Source organism: Hyperolius riggenbachi, chromosome 11 (assembly GCF_040937935.1).
Source record: "Hyperolius riggenbachi isolate aHypRig1 chromosome 11, aHypRig1.pri, whole genome shotgun sequence".
In the NCBI taxonomy this organism is placed as follows: domain Eukaryota; kingdom Metazoa; phylum Chordata; class Amphibia; order Anura; family Hyperoliidae; genus Hyperolius; species Hyperolius riggenbachi.
Window position 1 is genome coordinate 99,307,989 of NC_090656.1, and position 18,062 is coordinate 99,326,050.

The window sequence follows — 18,062 nt, forward strand, 5'->3', positions numbered from 1 at the left end:
GTTGATTCAGTAGGTCTGGAATCTGTGGCAGTTTGATTGGCTGTTCTATTGCCAATTCCATCAGAATCGGAAACCATGGTCTCCTGGGCCAGTCGGGTACTATAAGTATGATCATGCATTGTTCTTGTACCAGTCTTTGGAGAAATCTCAAGATTAGAGGAAATGGAGGGAAGGCATATCCCAGGTTGAATTGCCATGGGAGTGTCAGGCAATCTGTCCCTGCTGCTAACGGGCTGTAATAGCGGGAGTAGAAGATTGGTAGTTTGGTATTGGCTGGAGAGGCAAACATGTCCACCTGTGGAAGACCCCATGTCTCCACCAAATGCCGGAATACTTGACCGTTCAGAACCCACTCGTGCGGATTCGCAAACTTCCTGCTCAATTGGTCTGCTAACACATTCTGTTGGCCTGGAAGATACACAGCTGTTAAGGATGATAGATACCTCTGGGCCCACAACATTATGAAGGTCACTTCCTGCATTAGCGTGCGGCTCCTCGTTCCCCCCTGCCTTCTGATGTAAGACACTGCAGTTGTATTGTCTATTTGGAGAACAACATCCTTCCCGTTGATCAGATGCCGGAATGCTTTCAGGGCCAAAAAGGCTGCTCTTAGCTCCAATATGTTTGAGGGGACTCCCGTCTGACGGACTCTCCATTTGTCCTGGACCTGCACCTCCTTGCAGTGTGCTCCCCATCCTGATAGACTGGCGTCCGTGGTGATCACCACTGGCATGTCTGGCTGTAGCTGGAATCCCTTTGTTAGGTGTTTCTGCTGAGTCCACCATTTCAATGAATTCTTCACAATTATCGGAAGTAATATACTTTGCGACATACTTTCCTTGTTCCAATGCCTTAGGAAGTGAATTTGTAGTGATCTTAGGTTCCAATGTGCCCACCTCACCATGGGAATTGTAGATGATAAGGTCCCAATGAGACTGAGACATTCCATCGCTGATAGATAATTTCTTGCTATCCGAGTGGACACCTTGTGCTGGATTGATTGGACTTTCTGAAGAGGAAGACAAACTTCGTTCTGAGTAGTCCTGAACCTGGCCCCCAGGAAGACAAGATCTTGAGATGGCGTCAGCTGACTCTTTTGAAAGTTTATTAACCATCCCAGAGTCTGTAATGTTTCTAACAAAATTTGCTGATGGTGAAGGAGGAGAGAACGATCTTGATTGATCAGAAGAATGTCGTCGAGATAGTGGAAGACTCTCAGACCTTTTTGCCTTAGAAAGGCTATCACGGGAACCAGTACCTTGGTGAATGTTCTGGGTGCTGTTGATATCCCAAACGGTAGACTCTGGAATTGCCAGTGCTGATCGTTGACTGTGAATCTTAGGAACTTCTGAAAGCTGGATTTTATAGGGATGTGTAGGTACGCATCTGCCAAATCTATGGTTGTTAACCAATCGTTCTTCCTGACGACCTTTATGATGGTCTGCAGAGACTCTATTCTGAAATGATGAATTCTTATATATTTGTTCAGGAACTTCAAGTCCAGAATAGGCCGCCATCCCCCTGAATTTTTCGGTACCAAGAAGAGAGATGAATAAATCCCTGTGAATTCCTCTTCCCTTGGAACCTTCACTATTGCCTTGCTTTTTACCAGAGATTGAATGTAGTCCAGCAGTATAAGTCTCTTGCTTCTGTTCAGAGGCATCTTTGTCTTGATAAACCGGGATGTTGGAGGGGTTTTCTTAAAACTCCAAGAGTGTCCCTTCCTCAGCGTCTTTGACACCCAGTCGTCCTTGATCGTCTCCACCCAGACCTGCCAAAAGGAGCGTAATCTTGCTCCGACTGGGTATGGCTGGGCGGACGCACCTTCAGAAAGATTTCTGATTTGGATTTGCTCCTGGATTGGTCTTTGTCTTGTTAGATCTAAGAAAGGACGATTGAGTACCCTTCCAATTTTTGTTAAATTGCCTTCCTGGCTTGTAAGATCTGGACTGTTGAAATCTAGAAGAAGAAGCTGACTGTCTTCTAGCTGGCTGCTGCCTAAAGGGGACGTGATTTTTTGTCCTGCGGTAATAGGCCCGATTTTCCTCCCGTTACTTTGGCAATGGCTCCGTCCATTTCAGGGCCGAAGAGATGCTTTCCATCAAATGGAATCCTGCACCAGTTGTTCCTGGACGATTGATCTGCTGACCACAGCTTTAACCATAAAGCTCTCTTCGCTGTCACATTATGCAGCATTGCCCTAGCAGATGATCTGATGGAATCAATTGCCGCTTCTCCCATAAACTCGCTGGCTAACTTTAGTTCATCTAGAGCCTTGACGATCTCCTGTCGGTCTGTGTCAGAATTGAGGGCCGTTTCAATGTTGTCTATCCAGACCTTCACCGCCTTGGCCAAGGATGTTAGTGCCACAGCTGGTTTACATGCAGCGCCAGACGCTAGGAATACTTTTTTCATGTCTGTGTCAATTTTCCTATCTAGCGGATTACTAAATGAAACCACATTGTCCATCAGTAGGGCTAGAAGAGGTAAAAAGCACAGGGACACCGGGAGCCCAATATCGTGTATTATCGTTGTGTGAGATAATCAGTTAAAAAATAGTAACAATTATACTCACAATTCTGGGTTGCTATTATGGCAACCACTATTCAAACATGTGGAGAAGTACCGTCTCCACTCGGCCTTGTCTGGTCGCTGCTCCTAAAAAAACTACTACTATAATAAATTACAGTAAGTAAGCCCCCACGTAGTGGGGTATTTAGGTATCGGAAACACTGTAGGAGGCGCCCTTGTATCTTATAATAACTTATAATCACTAATATGGTAAGCGTGGTGTGTCTTACCTGTAACGAAGGCACGTACACACGTAAGTCATAGCGCCCACGCTATACAACTTCTGGCATACAGCACTGTATTTGACCTGAGGAAGCGACTTGTGGTCGCGAAACGCGTTGTCTAGTTCGTTGTGCTACAATTAAATCCAATTTTATGACTTACGTGTGTACGTGCCTTCGTTACAGGTAAGACACACCACGCTTACCATATTAGTGATTATAAGTTATTATAAGATACAAGGGCGCCTCCTACAGTGTTTCCGACACATTGTCCATCGGCAGGGTGACATGATGTGCAAGTCTCATGATAGATGCATCAACAATAGGGGCGCAATCCACCAATTTTGCATCCTCTTCACTGAAAGAGTAGAGCTTTGCAAATCTATTTGATAAGGATGGTTTCTGTTCTACCCTGCTCCATTCTTTTAAGAATATGTCCTTAATAATCTTCATAAAGGGAAAATTATTAGATTGCCTATCCAGGTGCGGATAGTATTTATCGGGCTCCTGAGGAGAATCCTTATCCTCCTCCCATGCTATCGCGGACTTAATCGCTGCCACAAAGGCTGGTATTAGAGCGAAATCAAAACCCACTGGAGGCAGACCAGTGGCTGATGTACCTTCTTCAGGTTGCGGCTGGGGAACTGAAACCCCAGGATGGGAAACTGCCATTTTATTAAATGTCTCTTGTACAGCCTGCTGAATAAAAGACAACACCTGCTCATTGTCAGCTTCCTTGTCTTTACCCAGTTCCAAAAAGCATGCTTCACACACCATCTTGTCTGGAAGCGCCGGTTGCGCACAAGACCAGCAGAGCGATTTAGCAGGCTGTGAATATCTTTGAGGCTCCATAGTGACCAGATTGGGGGATCTATCCCTCCTTGGAGGACTGTATGACCTCCTGTAAGAAGGATATCTATAATAACCAGGGGAATATCTTCTCCTAGGGGACCTACGGTCTCTGGAATCATGCCTGCGTCTTGGAGATTTACTCCTGCCAGACCTATAGTCCCTATTTGAGTAATGTCTCTCAGGAGATCTATTCCTTGCGGGAGATTGTCTCTTAGATGAGCGTCTTCTAGGTGACTGTCCCTTATCAATCCTGGATCTCTCTTGTCTCTCAGGAGATTTCCTTTTAGATGAACTTGCATCATGGGAGGAATGATAAGCGTCTTGCCCTCTCCTGGATCTTGAGCGTGAGCGGGTACGGGCTCCCATGGAGGACTGGTGACCTTTAGATACCGCACGTCCCTGCTCCCTTTCCTGCGGACTGTGGAGACACAAAAAGATATGTTCCACTAAGAAATCCGTATTTTTAGAAAGGGAGACTGCACTCTTTTAAAAACCCCTATACCCGTGCTCCTTGTATGAATTAAATTGGCACCCCCAAGTGAACGTATAAGTAAAGGGTTGGAGGGGGGAGTGATATTTAATCACTCAGTTACCTTTCCTGGGGAGTGAAATGAGCCTGCCCCTGCTCAGCCATCCTGAAACAAATAAGCAACATCAGCAGCCACAAAAGGTAAGAGGAAAAAAATCATATTACCTATCCAGGGAGTTTCATCAAGTACCTGATCCTCCTGGTGTAGATGGGGTGGTATCCGAGATGCCCAGCAGCCTAAGCGATACCGCAGTAAGATACTGCACCCGCAAGGCTGTGAGGAGATGCAGCTGTCCGCCGATCAGCGACCCTACTGCTGCCCGCTCCGGCATCTTTTAAACTAAAACCCCGGAAGCCACGCTATCCTGACCAATGGGATGCGTTTCTCGTCTTCTCGCGGGAAAATGGCCTGTGGATTGAACTGGTCTTCGGGACGAAGGTAAAGAGCAGATGACATTGCTGTGATGGATTTTATGTGCCCTGATTTGTGTCAGCTTCATTCTAATGTGCCTTATCCTTTCTCTTAAACAGAGAGATGGATACTGTTGGGCAGGCAGAGGAGGTGGTCATCAACAGGTATAGACTGCTAAATGCAGTCTTTCTGTTTTACACACAAGGGTGTTAAGCTTTAATGTCCTGGCACAGGGTTCCTCTGGAAAATATTTAAAAAAAAAAAAAAAGAGTGCAGTTTCCCCTTGATTATTGATTTATGGGAAGGAAATTGGAACATACATATATATGTTTTGTTCATGTTTATGCAGCCCGGGGGAAGGAGGAAGTCACCAAGCGGTGCCCAAGAACCGTTCCCCATCTAAGACCCGACGGTCAAGATCACGATCGAGGGATAGAAGCAGGAGCCATCGGTCCCGCAACAAATCAGCTAAAAGAAAGAAGTCTTCTAGAGATCGAAGGAGCAGGTCCCGGAGCAGGAGCCGGAGAATCAGAAGGCAGTACAGAGATTCTTCAAGGCGAAGGGATTACCGCTCCAGGTCGAGATCTAGGAACAGACGTTCCAGGGACTCTAGAAGAAGGCGGTCTCCTGAACGGAGCTGTTATTCTCCATACAGGGAGAAGGGACGTTATGACTACAGGTCCCCGAAAAGGGCCCGTAAAGATTGGAACATTTCTGTAACGATCGGTGAAGCCCAGAGAGGATCTGATTACCGGTGATCTGCAGTATCACAGGAAATACATATGTATACTAGATTATACGTGATCTGCAGTATCACCGATAATCCGATATACTAACTAACCTCTGTTCACCTGAGTAGAGTGTAGTGTTTGGTGTAACAGTAACACTTGAAGGCCTAGGCCTCAGTGCAGCAAGGAGTACTATAAACAAAAGAGAGGGAGCACCGTTTCCAAAAAAGAGTATGCAGCGTGCCCAAGGTCTCTCCCCAGTGCCTCCTGGGAAGTGCAGTCCAGATAAAACAGAAAGGACCGGCACCGCTGTCTTGTATCAAAGCTCTTTTAATAGCACCAAAGTGGCAGCAGTGACAGACTGCTGTTTCGGTTTACACCTTTATCAAACTGCTCAAAGCCATTTATGGGAATGGCCCATTTCGTGCCCCTGAAGGGACTCCCCTCGGCCCAGGAACTGGCCGATTTATTTATCACCCATGTCTTCCGACTGCATGGCATTCCAGAAGACATAGTATCCGATCGGGGAGTCCAGTTTGTTTCTAAATTTTGGAGGGCATTCTGTCACCAAATGGGCATGAGACTGTCATTTTCATCGGGCTACCACCCACAGACAAATGGCCAGACAGAGAGGGTCAATCAAGCATTAGAACAATTTTTAAGATGTTACGTCGCTGAAGCGCAGGGTGATTGGGTTAGGTTTTTACCTTACGCAGAATTTGCGCACAACAACTTAAAGAGTTCTTCCTTGGGTTTCTGTCCATTTCAGATAGTAACCGGGAAGCTACCCAAATTCTCTCCGTTGCTGATTGCGTCCACTCCATTTCCAGCCTTGGAGGCTTGGCAAAGGTCATTTAAGGACATGTGGTGGACCATTAAGGATAATCTGGTGAAAGCATTTCAGAGTCAGAAAGGTCAAGCAGACAGGAGACGCTCTTTAGAGTGGAGATTTCAACCAGGAGACTTGGTTTGGGTGTCTACCCGCCACTTGAACTTGAGACAGCTTTCAGCCAAATTGGCTGAAAGCACATTTATGGCTTTGAGCAGTTTGATAAAGGTGTAAACCGAAACAGCAGTCTGTCACTGCTGCCACTTTGGTGCTATTAAAAGAGCTTTGATACAAGACAGCGGTGCCGGTCCTTTCTGTTTTATCAGCAAGGAGTACTACACGGATTCCTTCCGCAGACCTGAGCTCTCCAAGATGGGAGGAGTCAGACTGACAGTAGGAAGGATTGTCTGAGAGTGACACTCAGGAGGAAATGTCACTAACAGGACGGGGAACCGCCTCCAATGGTGAGGTCGGTTCTCGAGGTCGGACAAGCCAGGTCGTAACACACGGACAGATAAAGTACAGATACAGTAGGCAAAGGCGGAGTCTAGGTACAGGCAGGGTTTGGCAACGGGTATCAGAAATATCGAGGTACAGGATCAGGAGGCAGAAATAGAGTCTAAGGACGAGCCAGGGTTCAGCAACAGGTATCAGAAATATCGAGGTACAAGATCAGAGTTCCGGAGGATAGTCAAACAGGCAAAGGGTCATAACAGATAATCACAATCAAACTAGTACTTTAAGCTATCAACAGAATCTAGCTTAGTGTAGGATTACAGCTCCAGCTGGTCCCAGCACACTAACGGATCTGACTACGGATCTGGGTGCTCCCATGTATGTGATCGCAACGCCAGACAAGGAGCAAGTGAACAGCCAGCAGTATATATACACAAGGACCTTTCCAGGACCTCCCTAATTGCTGGTCCAATGAGAGCAGTGGAAATTGTCAGCTGACCCAGCTGGTCAGCTGACTCCCTTCTGACTGTTATTTAAACTCTGCCTCTGTGCGCGCGCGCGTGTAACTCTGAATCCAGGTGGACTATGAGTCCCAGCCACACCAGTACTGTTTAGCAAAGTCTCGAGTGTAGGAGCCGCCTCTGATGCGGATTCCGCTGTTACCAATGCGGATTCCGCCGCACTGCCTATGCGGCAAGCGGCGTTTTTTCCGCGTTGTGACGCCATGCTGGAAGCGGAAACAGCCGCCTCACCTTGAGAGGTAGCGGCTTTTCCGCGTTTCATTACAGTACCCCCCCCCCAGGAGTGGACTCCGGACAACTCCTTCTGGGCTTTTCTGGATGTAAAGCATGAAACTCCCTCACCAATTCGTCCGCATGCAAGCGGCTCCCAGGTACCCATTGTCTCTCTTCAATGCCATACCCTTTCCAATGTACCAAATACTGTATAGAATTTTGTACTACCCGGGAATCTAAAATCTTCTCGACTTCATATTCTGGTTGATCATCTATTATTACAGGCGGAGGAGGAGTGGGACCCACATGAACTGCAGGTTTAAGTAAGGATACATGGAAGGACCTCACGCCACGCATGCTAGCAGGGAGATCAACGACATATGTGACATTGTTGATCTTTCTAGCTACCCGGAATGGACCCACAAATCTGGGTCCCAATTTGGCTGAAAGCTGTCTCAAGTTCAAGTGGCGGGTAGACACCCAAACCAAGTCTCCTGGTTGAAATCTCCACTCTTAAGAGCGTCTCCTGTCTGCTTGACCTTTCTGACTCTGAAATGCTTTCACCAGATTATCCTTAATGGTCCACCACATGTCCTTAAATGACCTTTGCCAAGCCTCCAAGGCTGGAAATGGAGTGGACGCAATCAGCAACGGAAGAATTTGGGTAGCTTCCCGGTTACTATCTGAAATGGACAGAAACCCAAGGAAGAACTCTTTAAGTTGTTGTGCGCAAATTCTGCGTAAGGTAAAAACCTAACCCAATCACCCTGCGCTTCAGCGACGTAACATCTTAAAAATTGTTCTAATGCTTGATTGACCCTCTCTGTCTGGCCATTTGTCTGTGGGTGGTAGCCCGATGAAAATGACAGTCTCATGCCCATTTGGTGACAGAATGCCCTCCAAAATTTAGAAACAAACTGGACTCCCCGATCGGATACTATGTCTTCTGGAATGCCATGCAGTCGGAAGACATGGGTGATAAATAAATCGGCCAGTTCCTGGGCCGAGGGGAGTCCCTTCAGGGGCACGAAATGGGCCATTTTACTGAAACGGTCGACTACCACCCAGATGACCGACATGCCCTCAGACCTAGGAAGCTCACCCACAAAATCCATTGACAAGTGGGTCCATGGTTCGCTCGGGGTGGGCAAAGGCTGCAGTGTACCTACAGATGCTAGCCGGGAGGGCTTGCTTTTTGCGCACACCGCACATTCCCTGACAAACTCTTTGCAGTCAGCTGCCAGTGAGGGCCACCATGCACACCTAGCCACGAGATCCTGCATTCTAGAGACTCCGGGATGTCCCGCGTTCTTATGAGAGTGGACCATCTCCAAGATCTGGAGACGGAATGGTAATGGGATAAACAAAACCCCCTCTGGTTTCCCTTCCGGGACATCCTGCTGAAAAGGACTCAAAGTCTCTTTCCAGTCCTCCCAAGTCTCGGTAGCGGCTAACACCAATTTTCGTGGAACAATGGTCTCGGGAACAGAGGGCTGTTCTGTCTCCGGCTCGAAACACCTCGAGAGTGCATCCGCCTTCGTATTCTTACTACCTGGAGTGTACGTAATCAAGAATGTAAACCTCGAAAAAAATAAAGACCATCGAGCCTGCCGAGGGCTCAACCTTTTAGCCCCCTCGATGTATTCCAGATTCTTGTGGTCAGTATAAACCGTGATAGTGTGCTCTGCTCCTTCTAGCCAATGACGCCATTCTTCGAAGGCCAACTTGATGGCTAGGAACTCCCTGTTGCCTATATCGTAGTTTCTCTCTGCCGGAGAGAACCTCCGGGAAAAATAGGCACACGGGTGCAATCTACCCTGAAGACCTGAACGCTGAGACAGCACCGCCCCCACCCCGACCTCCGAGGCGTCCACCTCCACAATAAACGGGAAAGAAGTGTCTACGTGTCTCAGTATGGGCGCTGAGCAGAACAACCCCTTTAAAGTAGAAAATGCCTGTAAGGCCTCGGGAGGCCAATGAGCGGTGTCTGCCCCTTTCCTAGTAAGGCTGGTGAGGGGTGCAACCACTGTGGAGTACCCCTTTATAAACCTTCTATAATAGTTCGCAAACCCCAAGAACCGTTGTAAAGATTTTAACCCCACCGGCTGCGGCCACTCCAGGACGGCGGAGACCTTGGCAGGGTCCATAGACAGGCCTGAGGTGGAGACTATATATCCTAGAAAGGCAACCGATGTAACCTCAAAAATACACTTCTCAAGTTTGGCGTATAACATATTCTGCCTCAGTTTGTCTAATACCAATCTGACATGGGTTCTGTGTTCAGAGAGGTTGTTAGAAAAGATAAGAATGTCGTCTAGGTAGACTAAAACGAACTTCCCTAACACCTCCCTAAAGACCTCATTAATAAGTTCCTGGAAGACGGCCGGGGCATTACATAACCCAAAGGGTATCACCCGGTACTCGTAATGCCCGTCCGGTGTATTGAAGGCCGTCTTCCATTCGTCGCCCTTTCTTATACGCACCAGATTATATGTCCCCCGTAAATCTAGTTTTGAAAATATTCTAGCTTCTGTGACCTGCGTGAATAAATCGTCTATCAGTGGTAACGGGTAGCGATTCTTCACGGTGATCTTGTTAAAGAGAATCTGTATTGTTAAAATCGCTCAAAAGTAAACATACCAGTGCGTTAGGGGACATCTCCTATTACCCTCTGTCACAATTTCGCCGCTCCTCGCCGCATTAAAAGTGGTTAAAAACAGTTTTTAAAAGTTTGTTTGTAAACAAACAAAATGGCCACCAAAACAGGAAGTAGGTTGATGTACAGTATGTCCACACATAGAAAATACATCCATACACAAGCAGGCTGTATACAGCCTTCCTTTTGAATCTCAAGAGATCATTTGTGTGTTTCTTTCCCCCATGCACTGAAGTTTCAGGCTGCTCTTTTCTTCCTGCAAACAGCTTTGCCCTTGTTTGTAATTCCTCAGTATGTGAAAGCCCAGCCAGCTCAGAGGACGATTTATCCAGCTTGTAAAAGATAAGAGAGAGAAGAGAGAAGCTGCTCTAATCCTAAATAACACAGGCAGTGTGCATAAAGGGGAGTTCATAGCAGAACCACAACACTGAAGAACTTGGCAGCCTTCCAGACACAGGCCGACAAGTCTGACAGGGGAAAGATACATTGATTTATTACAGAGACTGTGTTAGTAGAAAGTGCTGCAGTTAGCCAGAACACATTAGAATAGCTTTTGGAACGTGTAGGATGATAAAAAACAGGATGCAATTTTTGTTACGGAGTCTCTTTAAGGCCCCGGTAATCGATACAAGGCCTTAAACCGCCGTCTTTTTTCTTAACAAAAAAGAAGCCTGCCCCAGCGGGTGACCGGGATGGCCGAATGAAGCCCTTGGCCAGGTTTTCACGGATATATTCCTGCATGGCTAGTTTTTCGGGGCCAGATAAATTATACAGATGGCCTCGAGGAGGCATACAACCAGAACGGAGGTCAATGGGGCAGTCAAATGGGCGATGCGGGGGCAATTTATCCGCAGCCTTAGGACAGAACACATCCGCATAGTCCGAGTACTGTTCAGGTACACCTTCCACCTGTACCCTGGTTTGACCTAGTGTCAGCCTCCCCAAACACTGCTGGAAACAATGAGGTGACCATGCTGTTAACTGCCATGTAGCCCAGTCTATCTGTGGTGAATGGATGTGTAGCCAGGGCATGCCTAAGATGATAGTAGAGGTGGACATGTGAAATACAAAAAACTGCAATAGTTCCTCATGCAGTACCCCAATAGTGACCCTCACTACTGGAGTCTGTGACAGAGAACGATTCTGTTGCAAGGGAGAATCGTCCACTGCTGTGACTTGGATGGGAGGTTTCACTGGGGTAAGAGGGATACCCATACTTTTAGCGAATTCAGTACTCATAAAATTAGCCGCTGAACCGGAATCCACAAAAGCTTCAGTGGCTATAGACTTGTTCTCCCATGTAATCGTACAGGGAAGAAGCAATTTTTTCTCTTTAAGGGGTGAAAATTGTGTGCCTAGGGTGTCACCCCCCACTACTCCTAGGCAAACTCGTTTCCCGACTTGTTAGGGCAGTTTCGCACCCTATGCCCTGCTTCTGCACAGTATAGGCACAGTTGTTCCGTCATTCTCCGCCTTCGCTCCGCCTGGGTCAGTTTTGATCGACCAATCTGCATTGGCTCGGGTGGAGGCAAGGTCGGAGAAGATGAGACAGATGGAGATGGTGTTACTAGGGGTGCAGCGGAAGGTGCCGCATAAGATGTCACCCTGACACGGTGACTACCCGAGTCTGCCTCTGATGGCGTAACCGACGGTCGACGCGAATGGCCGATGTGATGGCCTCATCGACCGTCTTGGGCTCGGGTAAGGTCAACATTAGGTCGGAGACCTCCTCCGACAACCCAGACAGAAAGTAATCCATCAGAGCGTAGGTGTCAAATCTGGCGGTAACTGACCACCTACGAAACTCTGCCGCATAATCCTCGACTGAGCCTCTGCCTTGTCGCAACAGTTTGAGCTTCCGCTCAGAGGTTGCCGCCAGGTCAGGGTCATCGTATATCACTGCCATGGCCTTAAAAAATTCCTCTACCGAGGTCAGAGCTGTATCTGTGGGAGGCAGGTTGTATGCCCAGGACTGGGAATCGCCAGTTAACAGGGTTTTAATAAAAATGACCCGTTGGGTCTCAGTCCCCGAGGATCGGGGTCTCAACTCGAAGTATGACAGCACTCTACTCTTAAAATTCCGGAAGTCAGACTTGTGGCCGGAAAATTTGCCTGGTACGGGCATCCGTATGTCATCACTAGGAGGGGATCGCACCGAATCAACTGACGTCTGAAGGGTTTGCACAGAGCCTGTTAGGGCATCAATTAAAGCTTTGTGCTGGCCCAGTGCTTGATGGATAGTATCCACCGAAGTGGCAAGCACAGTCAGAGGGTCAGCGCATGCGTCCATCAGTTTATTGGTCTGGCGTTCTGTAACGATCGGTGAAGCCCAGAGAGGATCTGATTACCGGTGATCTGCAGTATCACTGGGAATACAGATGTATACCAGATTATACGTGATCTGCAGTATCACCGATAATCCGATATACTAACTAACCTCTGTTCACCTGAGTAGAGTGTAGTGTTTGGTGTAACAGTAACACTTGAAGGCCTAGGCCTCAGTGCAGCAAGGAGTACTGCACGGATTCCTTCCGCAGACCTGAGCTCTCCAAGACGGGAGGAGTCAGACTGACAGTAGGAAGGATTGTCTGAGAGTGACACTCAGGAGGAAATGTCACTAACAGGACGGGGAACCGCCTCCAATGGTGAGGTCGGTTCTCGAGGTCGGACAAGCCAGGTCGTAACACACGGACAGATAAAGTACAGATACAGTAGGCAAAGGCGGAGTCTAGGTACAGGCAGGGTTTGGCAACGGGTATCAGAAATATCGAGGTACAGGATCAGGAGGCAGAAACAGAGTCTAAGGACGAGCCGGGGGTTCGGCAACAGGTATCAGAAATATCGAGGTACAAGATCAGAGTTCCGGAGGATAGTCAAACAGGCAAAGGGTCATAACAGATAATCACAATCAAACTAGTACTTTAAGCTATCAACAGAATCTAGCTTAGTGTAGGATTACAGCTCCAGCTGGTCCCGGCACACTAACGGATCTGACTACGGATCTGGGTGCTCCCACGTATGTGATCGCAACGCCAGACAAGGAGCAAGTGAACAGCCAGCAGTATATATAAACAAGGACCTTTCCAGGACCTCCCTAATTGCTGGTCCAATGAGAGCAGTGGAAATTGTCAGCTGACCCAGCTGGTCAGCTGACTCCCTTCTGACTGTTATTTAAACTCTGCCTCTGTGCGCGCGCGCGTGTAACTCTGAATCCAGGTGGACTATGAGTCCCAGCCACACCAGTACTGTTTAGCAAAGTCTCGAGTGTAGGAGAGCCGCCTCTGATGCGGATTCCGCCGTTACCAATGCGGATTTCGCCGTTACCAATGCGGATTCCGCCGCACTGCCTATGCGGCAAGCGGCGTTTTTTCCGCATTGTGACGCCATGCTGGACGCGGAAACAGCCGCCTCACCTTGAGAGGTAGCGGCTTTTCCGCGTTTCATTACAATTTCTCCAGAGTCAGATGCCCTTGAGCCATTTCAGAGGCCAACTCAGAACCAGTGCTGGTGATGTACCCAGCCGGCTATGCCGGATAAGAGGGTCTGTGAATCCTGTTTTACAGAATTAGGGAGAGATAGAGACACTGATAATCAGCAGGTCCTAGACTTTATTCAACAGGCAGTCCAAGAGACATTTCAGAGAATGATGCCTCCACAGCCGGCGGCAGCTGCAGTACCTCAGGCTGTAGTAGAGGACCCCCTCTCTCAGGAGGAAGGGTCGCAAGGAGGTTTTAACTTCACCCTAGTGCCAGCTTTCTTGTCCGCTATTAAATCAGCCATTGACTGGCAGGAAGAGGAGAGTTCAGCTCAGGAACCGGATAGATATTATCCACACCTGGAGCAGCAGCCGAAAGCTTTCCCTTTTATGAAGATCATTAAGGAGGTGATCATGAAAGAATGGAGCAAGGTGGAGCAGAAGGCATCACTTAATAGCAGATTCTCGAAACTGTACCCATTAAGACAGGAGGATACAAAGATTCTGGATTCTGCACCAGTGGTAGACGCCTCAATCATCAGATTGGCTAAGCATGTTACACTGCCTATGGAAGATGCGATAGCCTTCAAAGAACCATCAGATAGGAAGATTGACACAGATGTCAAGAAAGCTTTCTTAGCGGCGGGAGCCGCATGCAAGCCAGCTGTCGCTTTAACCTCTTTGGCTAAGGCTACCCGTGTTTGGGTGGACAACATTAAGTCGGCTTTGGATTCAGGTGCAGACAAGCAGGAAATAATTAAAGCACTAGAGGAACTGAAGTTGACTGGAGACTTTATGGGTGAGGCAGCAATTGATGTCATCAGATCTGCGGCAAGGTCGATGTTATACAGTGTGACGGCCAGAAGGGCTCTCTGGCTGAAACCATGGTCAGCGGATTCAGCTTCCAAGGCAAACTGGTGCAAGATTCCTTTCGATGGGGCATACCTGTTCGGCCCTCAGATGGATAATGCAATCTCGAAGGTAACAGGCGGGAAGTCAAGTCTGATTCCACAAGACCGGAAACATAGACCATTCAGGCAGCAGGTCCTAAAAGGATTCTGGGCAACAGATTTCAACAATCAAGGTCGTACAGGCCAAATAAGCAGTTTAACAGAAACTGGAAGGGCACTCAGGCCACCTTTGCGAGGAATCTGAAAAATAAGACCTCGTCCGATGCCCATCAAGGTCAAAAGCATTTTTGATGGGACGTCCACTCAAGATTTCCAAGTGGGAACCAGGCTACACCTTTACTGGAAGTCTTGGGTGGGATTAATCGAAGACCCATGGGTAGTGAACACCCTAAAAGAAGGACACGCCTGGAAGTTCAGCAGAAGGCCTCCTCACTTCAGGTTCACATCCACAAGGATTCCTCAGGACAAAGAGCGGTATCTCGTCCTGATGGAGTTCGTACAGACATTATTAAGGGAGGAAGCAATTGTTCCCATTTCATCCAAGGAAAGTCAGGAGGGAATTGTAACGATTGGTCATGCAGATCGTGGTCGTGACTGGAACCAGACTGGCAGATCCACGATCTCTGCATGGCAATCGTTTTGGTTTAACAAACTGGAAGATCACAATAGAAATACTGACGTCTGCACAACAGAGTAGAATAATAAATGTGTTTTATTACAATAATGCAAGTGTACAAATGCAGATCACCATACACATACAATATACAATCAAACAACGCGTGGTGCACCACAAATACCAGAACCCTGACTATCTATCTATCTATCTATCTATACAAATATATACAGCAACCCACACAAAATGAGAATATATACAATAATACAATATATACAGACACGTCTCAACACAATCAGCACACAGAAGAATCGTCAGACTAGCAAGGATCAAATACCAGGAAATCAGAATGGATCAGAAGTACAGAATCAGAAGACAAGAGATTAGTCGAACAAGCAGGGGTCAAAATACCAGGAGCTCAGGATACAGGACAGATGGCCAGAGTCACAACACTGCAGGAACAAGACACAATGACCTAGCAATGTGCTGCTAGGAAGTCCGGCCTTAAATATGCAGCACATTGCTCAGGTGACTGACCAGAGTCTTTCACAGTTCCATCTGCTGGTGAGCTGAGGAATTGCACTGCTCCCAGCAATATGAGCGCCACCTGCTGGTAGACAGCTGAAGTCCACCTCAAGTTCCTAGTGCTGCCACCAGCAGGATGACACGGGCACAGATCATTACAGGAATCTTTTCTCCACTATTCTTTGTAAAAAAGTCGTCAGGAGGCTGGAGGCCAGTTCTCGATCTAAAGTTCCTGAACAAGCACATAAGGGTGAAGCTGTAACGATCGGTGAAGCACAGAGAGGATCTGATTACCGGTGATCTGCGGTATCACTGGGAATACAGATGTATACCAGATTATAAGTGATCTGCAGTATCACCGATAATCCGATATACCAGCTAACCTCTGTTCACCTGAGTAGAGTGTAGTGTTTGGTGTAACAGTAACACTTAGAGGACTAGGCCTCAGTGCAGGAAGGAGTACTGCACAGATTCCTTCCGCAGACCTGAGCTCTCCAAGACGGGAAGAGTCAGACTGACAGTAGGAAGTATGGTCTGAAAGTGACACTCAGGAGGAGGTGTCACTGACAGGATGGGGAACCGCCTCCAATAGTAAGGTCGGTTCTGGAGGTCGGACAAGCCAGGTCGTACACACACGGACAGATAAAGTACAAGATCAGGAGGCAAAGGCAGGGTCTAGGTACAGGCGAGGTTCGGCAACAGGGTATCAGATATATCGAGGTACAAAAATCAGGAGGCAGAGGCGGAGTCTAGGAACGAGCCGGGGTTCGGCAACAGAGTATCAGAAATATCGAGGTGCAAGATCAGAGTTCAGGAGGATAGTCAGGCAGGCAAAGGGTCATAACAGATAATCACAATCAAACTAGTACTTTAGCTATCAACAGAATCTAGCTAAGTGTAGGATTACAGCTCCAGCTGGTCCCGGCACACTTACGGATCTGACTACGGATCTGGGTGCTCCCACGTATGTGATCGCAACGCTAGACAAAGAGCAAGTGAACAGCCAGCAGTATATATACACAAGGACCTCTCCAGGACCTCCCTAATTGCTGGACCAATGAGAGTAGTGGAAAATGTCAGCTGACCCGCCTGGTCAGCTGACTCCCTTCTGGCTGTTATTTAAGCTCTGCCTCTGTGCGCGCGCGCGTGCCACTCTGAATCTAGGTGGACTATCAGTCCCAGCCACACTAGTACTGTCTTGCAATGTATCCAGTTCCAATGCGGATTCCGCCGCTCCCAATGCGGATTCCGCCGTTCCCAATGCGGATTCCGCCGTTCCCAATGCGGATTCCGCCGCCCTGCCTATGCGGCATGCGGCGGTTTTTCCGCGTTGTGACGCCATGCTGGACGCGGAAACAGCTGCCTCACATTGAGGGATGGCGGCTTTTCCGCGTTTCTTCACAGTACCCCCCTCCCGAGGAGTGGACTCCGGACAACTCCTACCAGGTTTCTCTGGATGTAAAGCGTGAAATTCCCTTCTTAACTCATCCGCATGCATGCGAGTCCCTGGTACCCATTGTCTCTCCTCAATGCCGTACCCCTTCCAATGCACAAGATACTGCACCGAGTTCTGAACAATGCGTGAGTCCAATATTTTTTCCACCTCGTACACAGGTTGGTCCTCCACCATCACCGGAGGAGGAGGAGTAGGACCCACATGAACCGCAGGTTTGAGTAGGGACACATGAAACGACCTTACGCCCCGCATGCTGGCAGGAAGATCAATGGCGTAAGTGACGATATTAATTCTTTTGGTCACTGGGAATGGACCCACAAACCTGAGACCCAGTTTGGCAGAAGGCTGCTTCAGGGTCAAATGACGTGTGGACACCCAGACTAAATCCCCTGGCTGAAACTTCCATTCCACGGACCGTCTCTTGTCTGCTTGACCCTTCTGACTCTGGAACGCCTTCTGCAAGTTCCCCTTAACAACTCCCCAATTGTCCCTGAGTGACCTCTGCCAATCCTCTAGTGCTGGAAATGGAGAAGAGACAACTGGAAAAGGGGAGAATTTGGGTGACCTCCCTGTCACAATTTGGAATGGAGAGAACCCAGATGAGGAATTCTTCAAATTATTTTGTGCGAATTCCGCGAAGGGCAAAAATTTTACCCAGTCACTCTGTGCCTCTGCAACGTAACATCTTAGGAATTAGTCCAAAGACTGCTTGATACGTTCCGTCTGCCCATTAGTCTGTGGGTGGTAGCCTGACGAGAAAGACAATTTCATGCCCATTTGGTGGCAAAATGCCCTCCAGAATCCAGACACAAATTGGACTCCCTATCCGACACAATGTCTTCCGGAATGCCAGGCAGCCAGAAGACGTGAATGATGAACAACTCGGCCAGTTCCTGAGCCGAGGGGAGTCCTTTCAGGGGCACAAAATGGGCCATTTTGCTAAAACGGTCGACTACCACCCAAATGACCGACATTCCTTCAGACCTGGGCAATTCTCCCACAAAATCCATGGACAAGTGGGTCCATGGCTCACTCGGGGTGGGCAAAGGCTGCAGCTTACCTACAGATGCCAGCCGGGAGGGTTTACTCTTGGC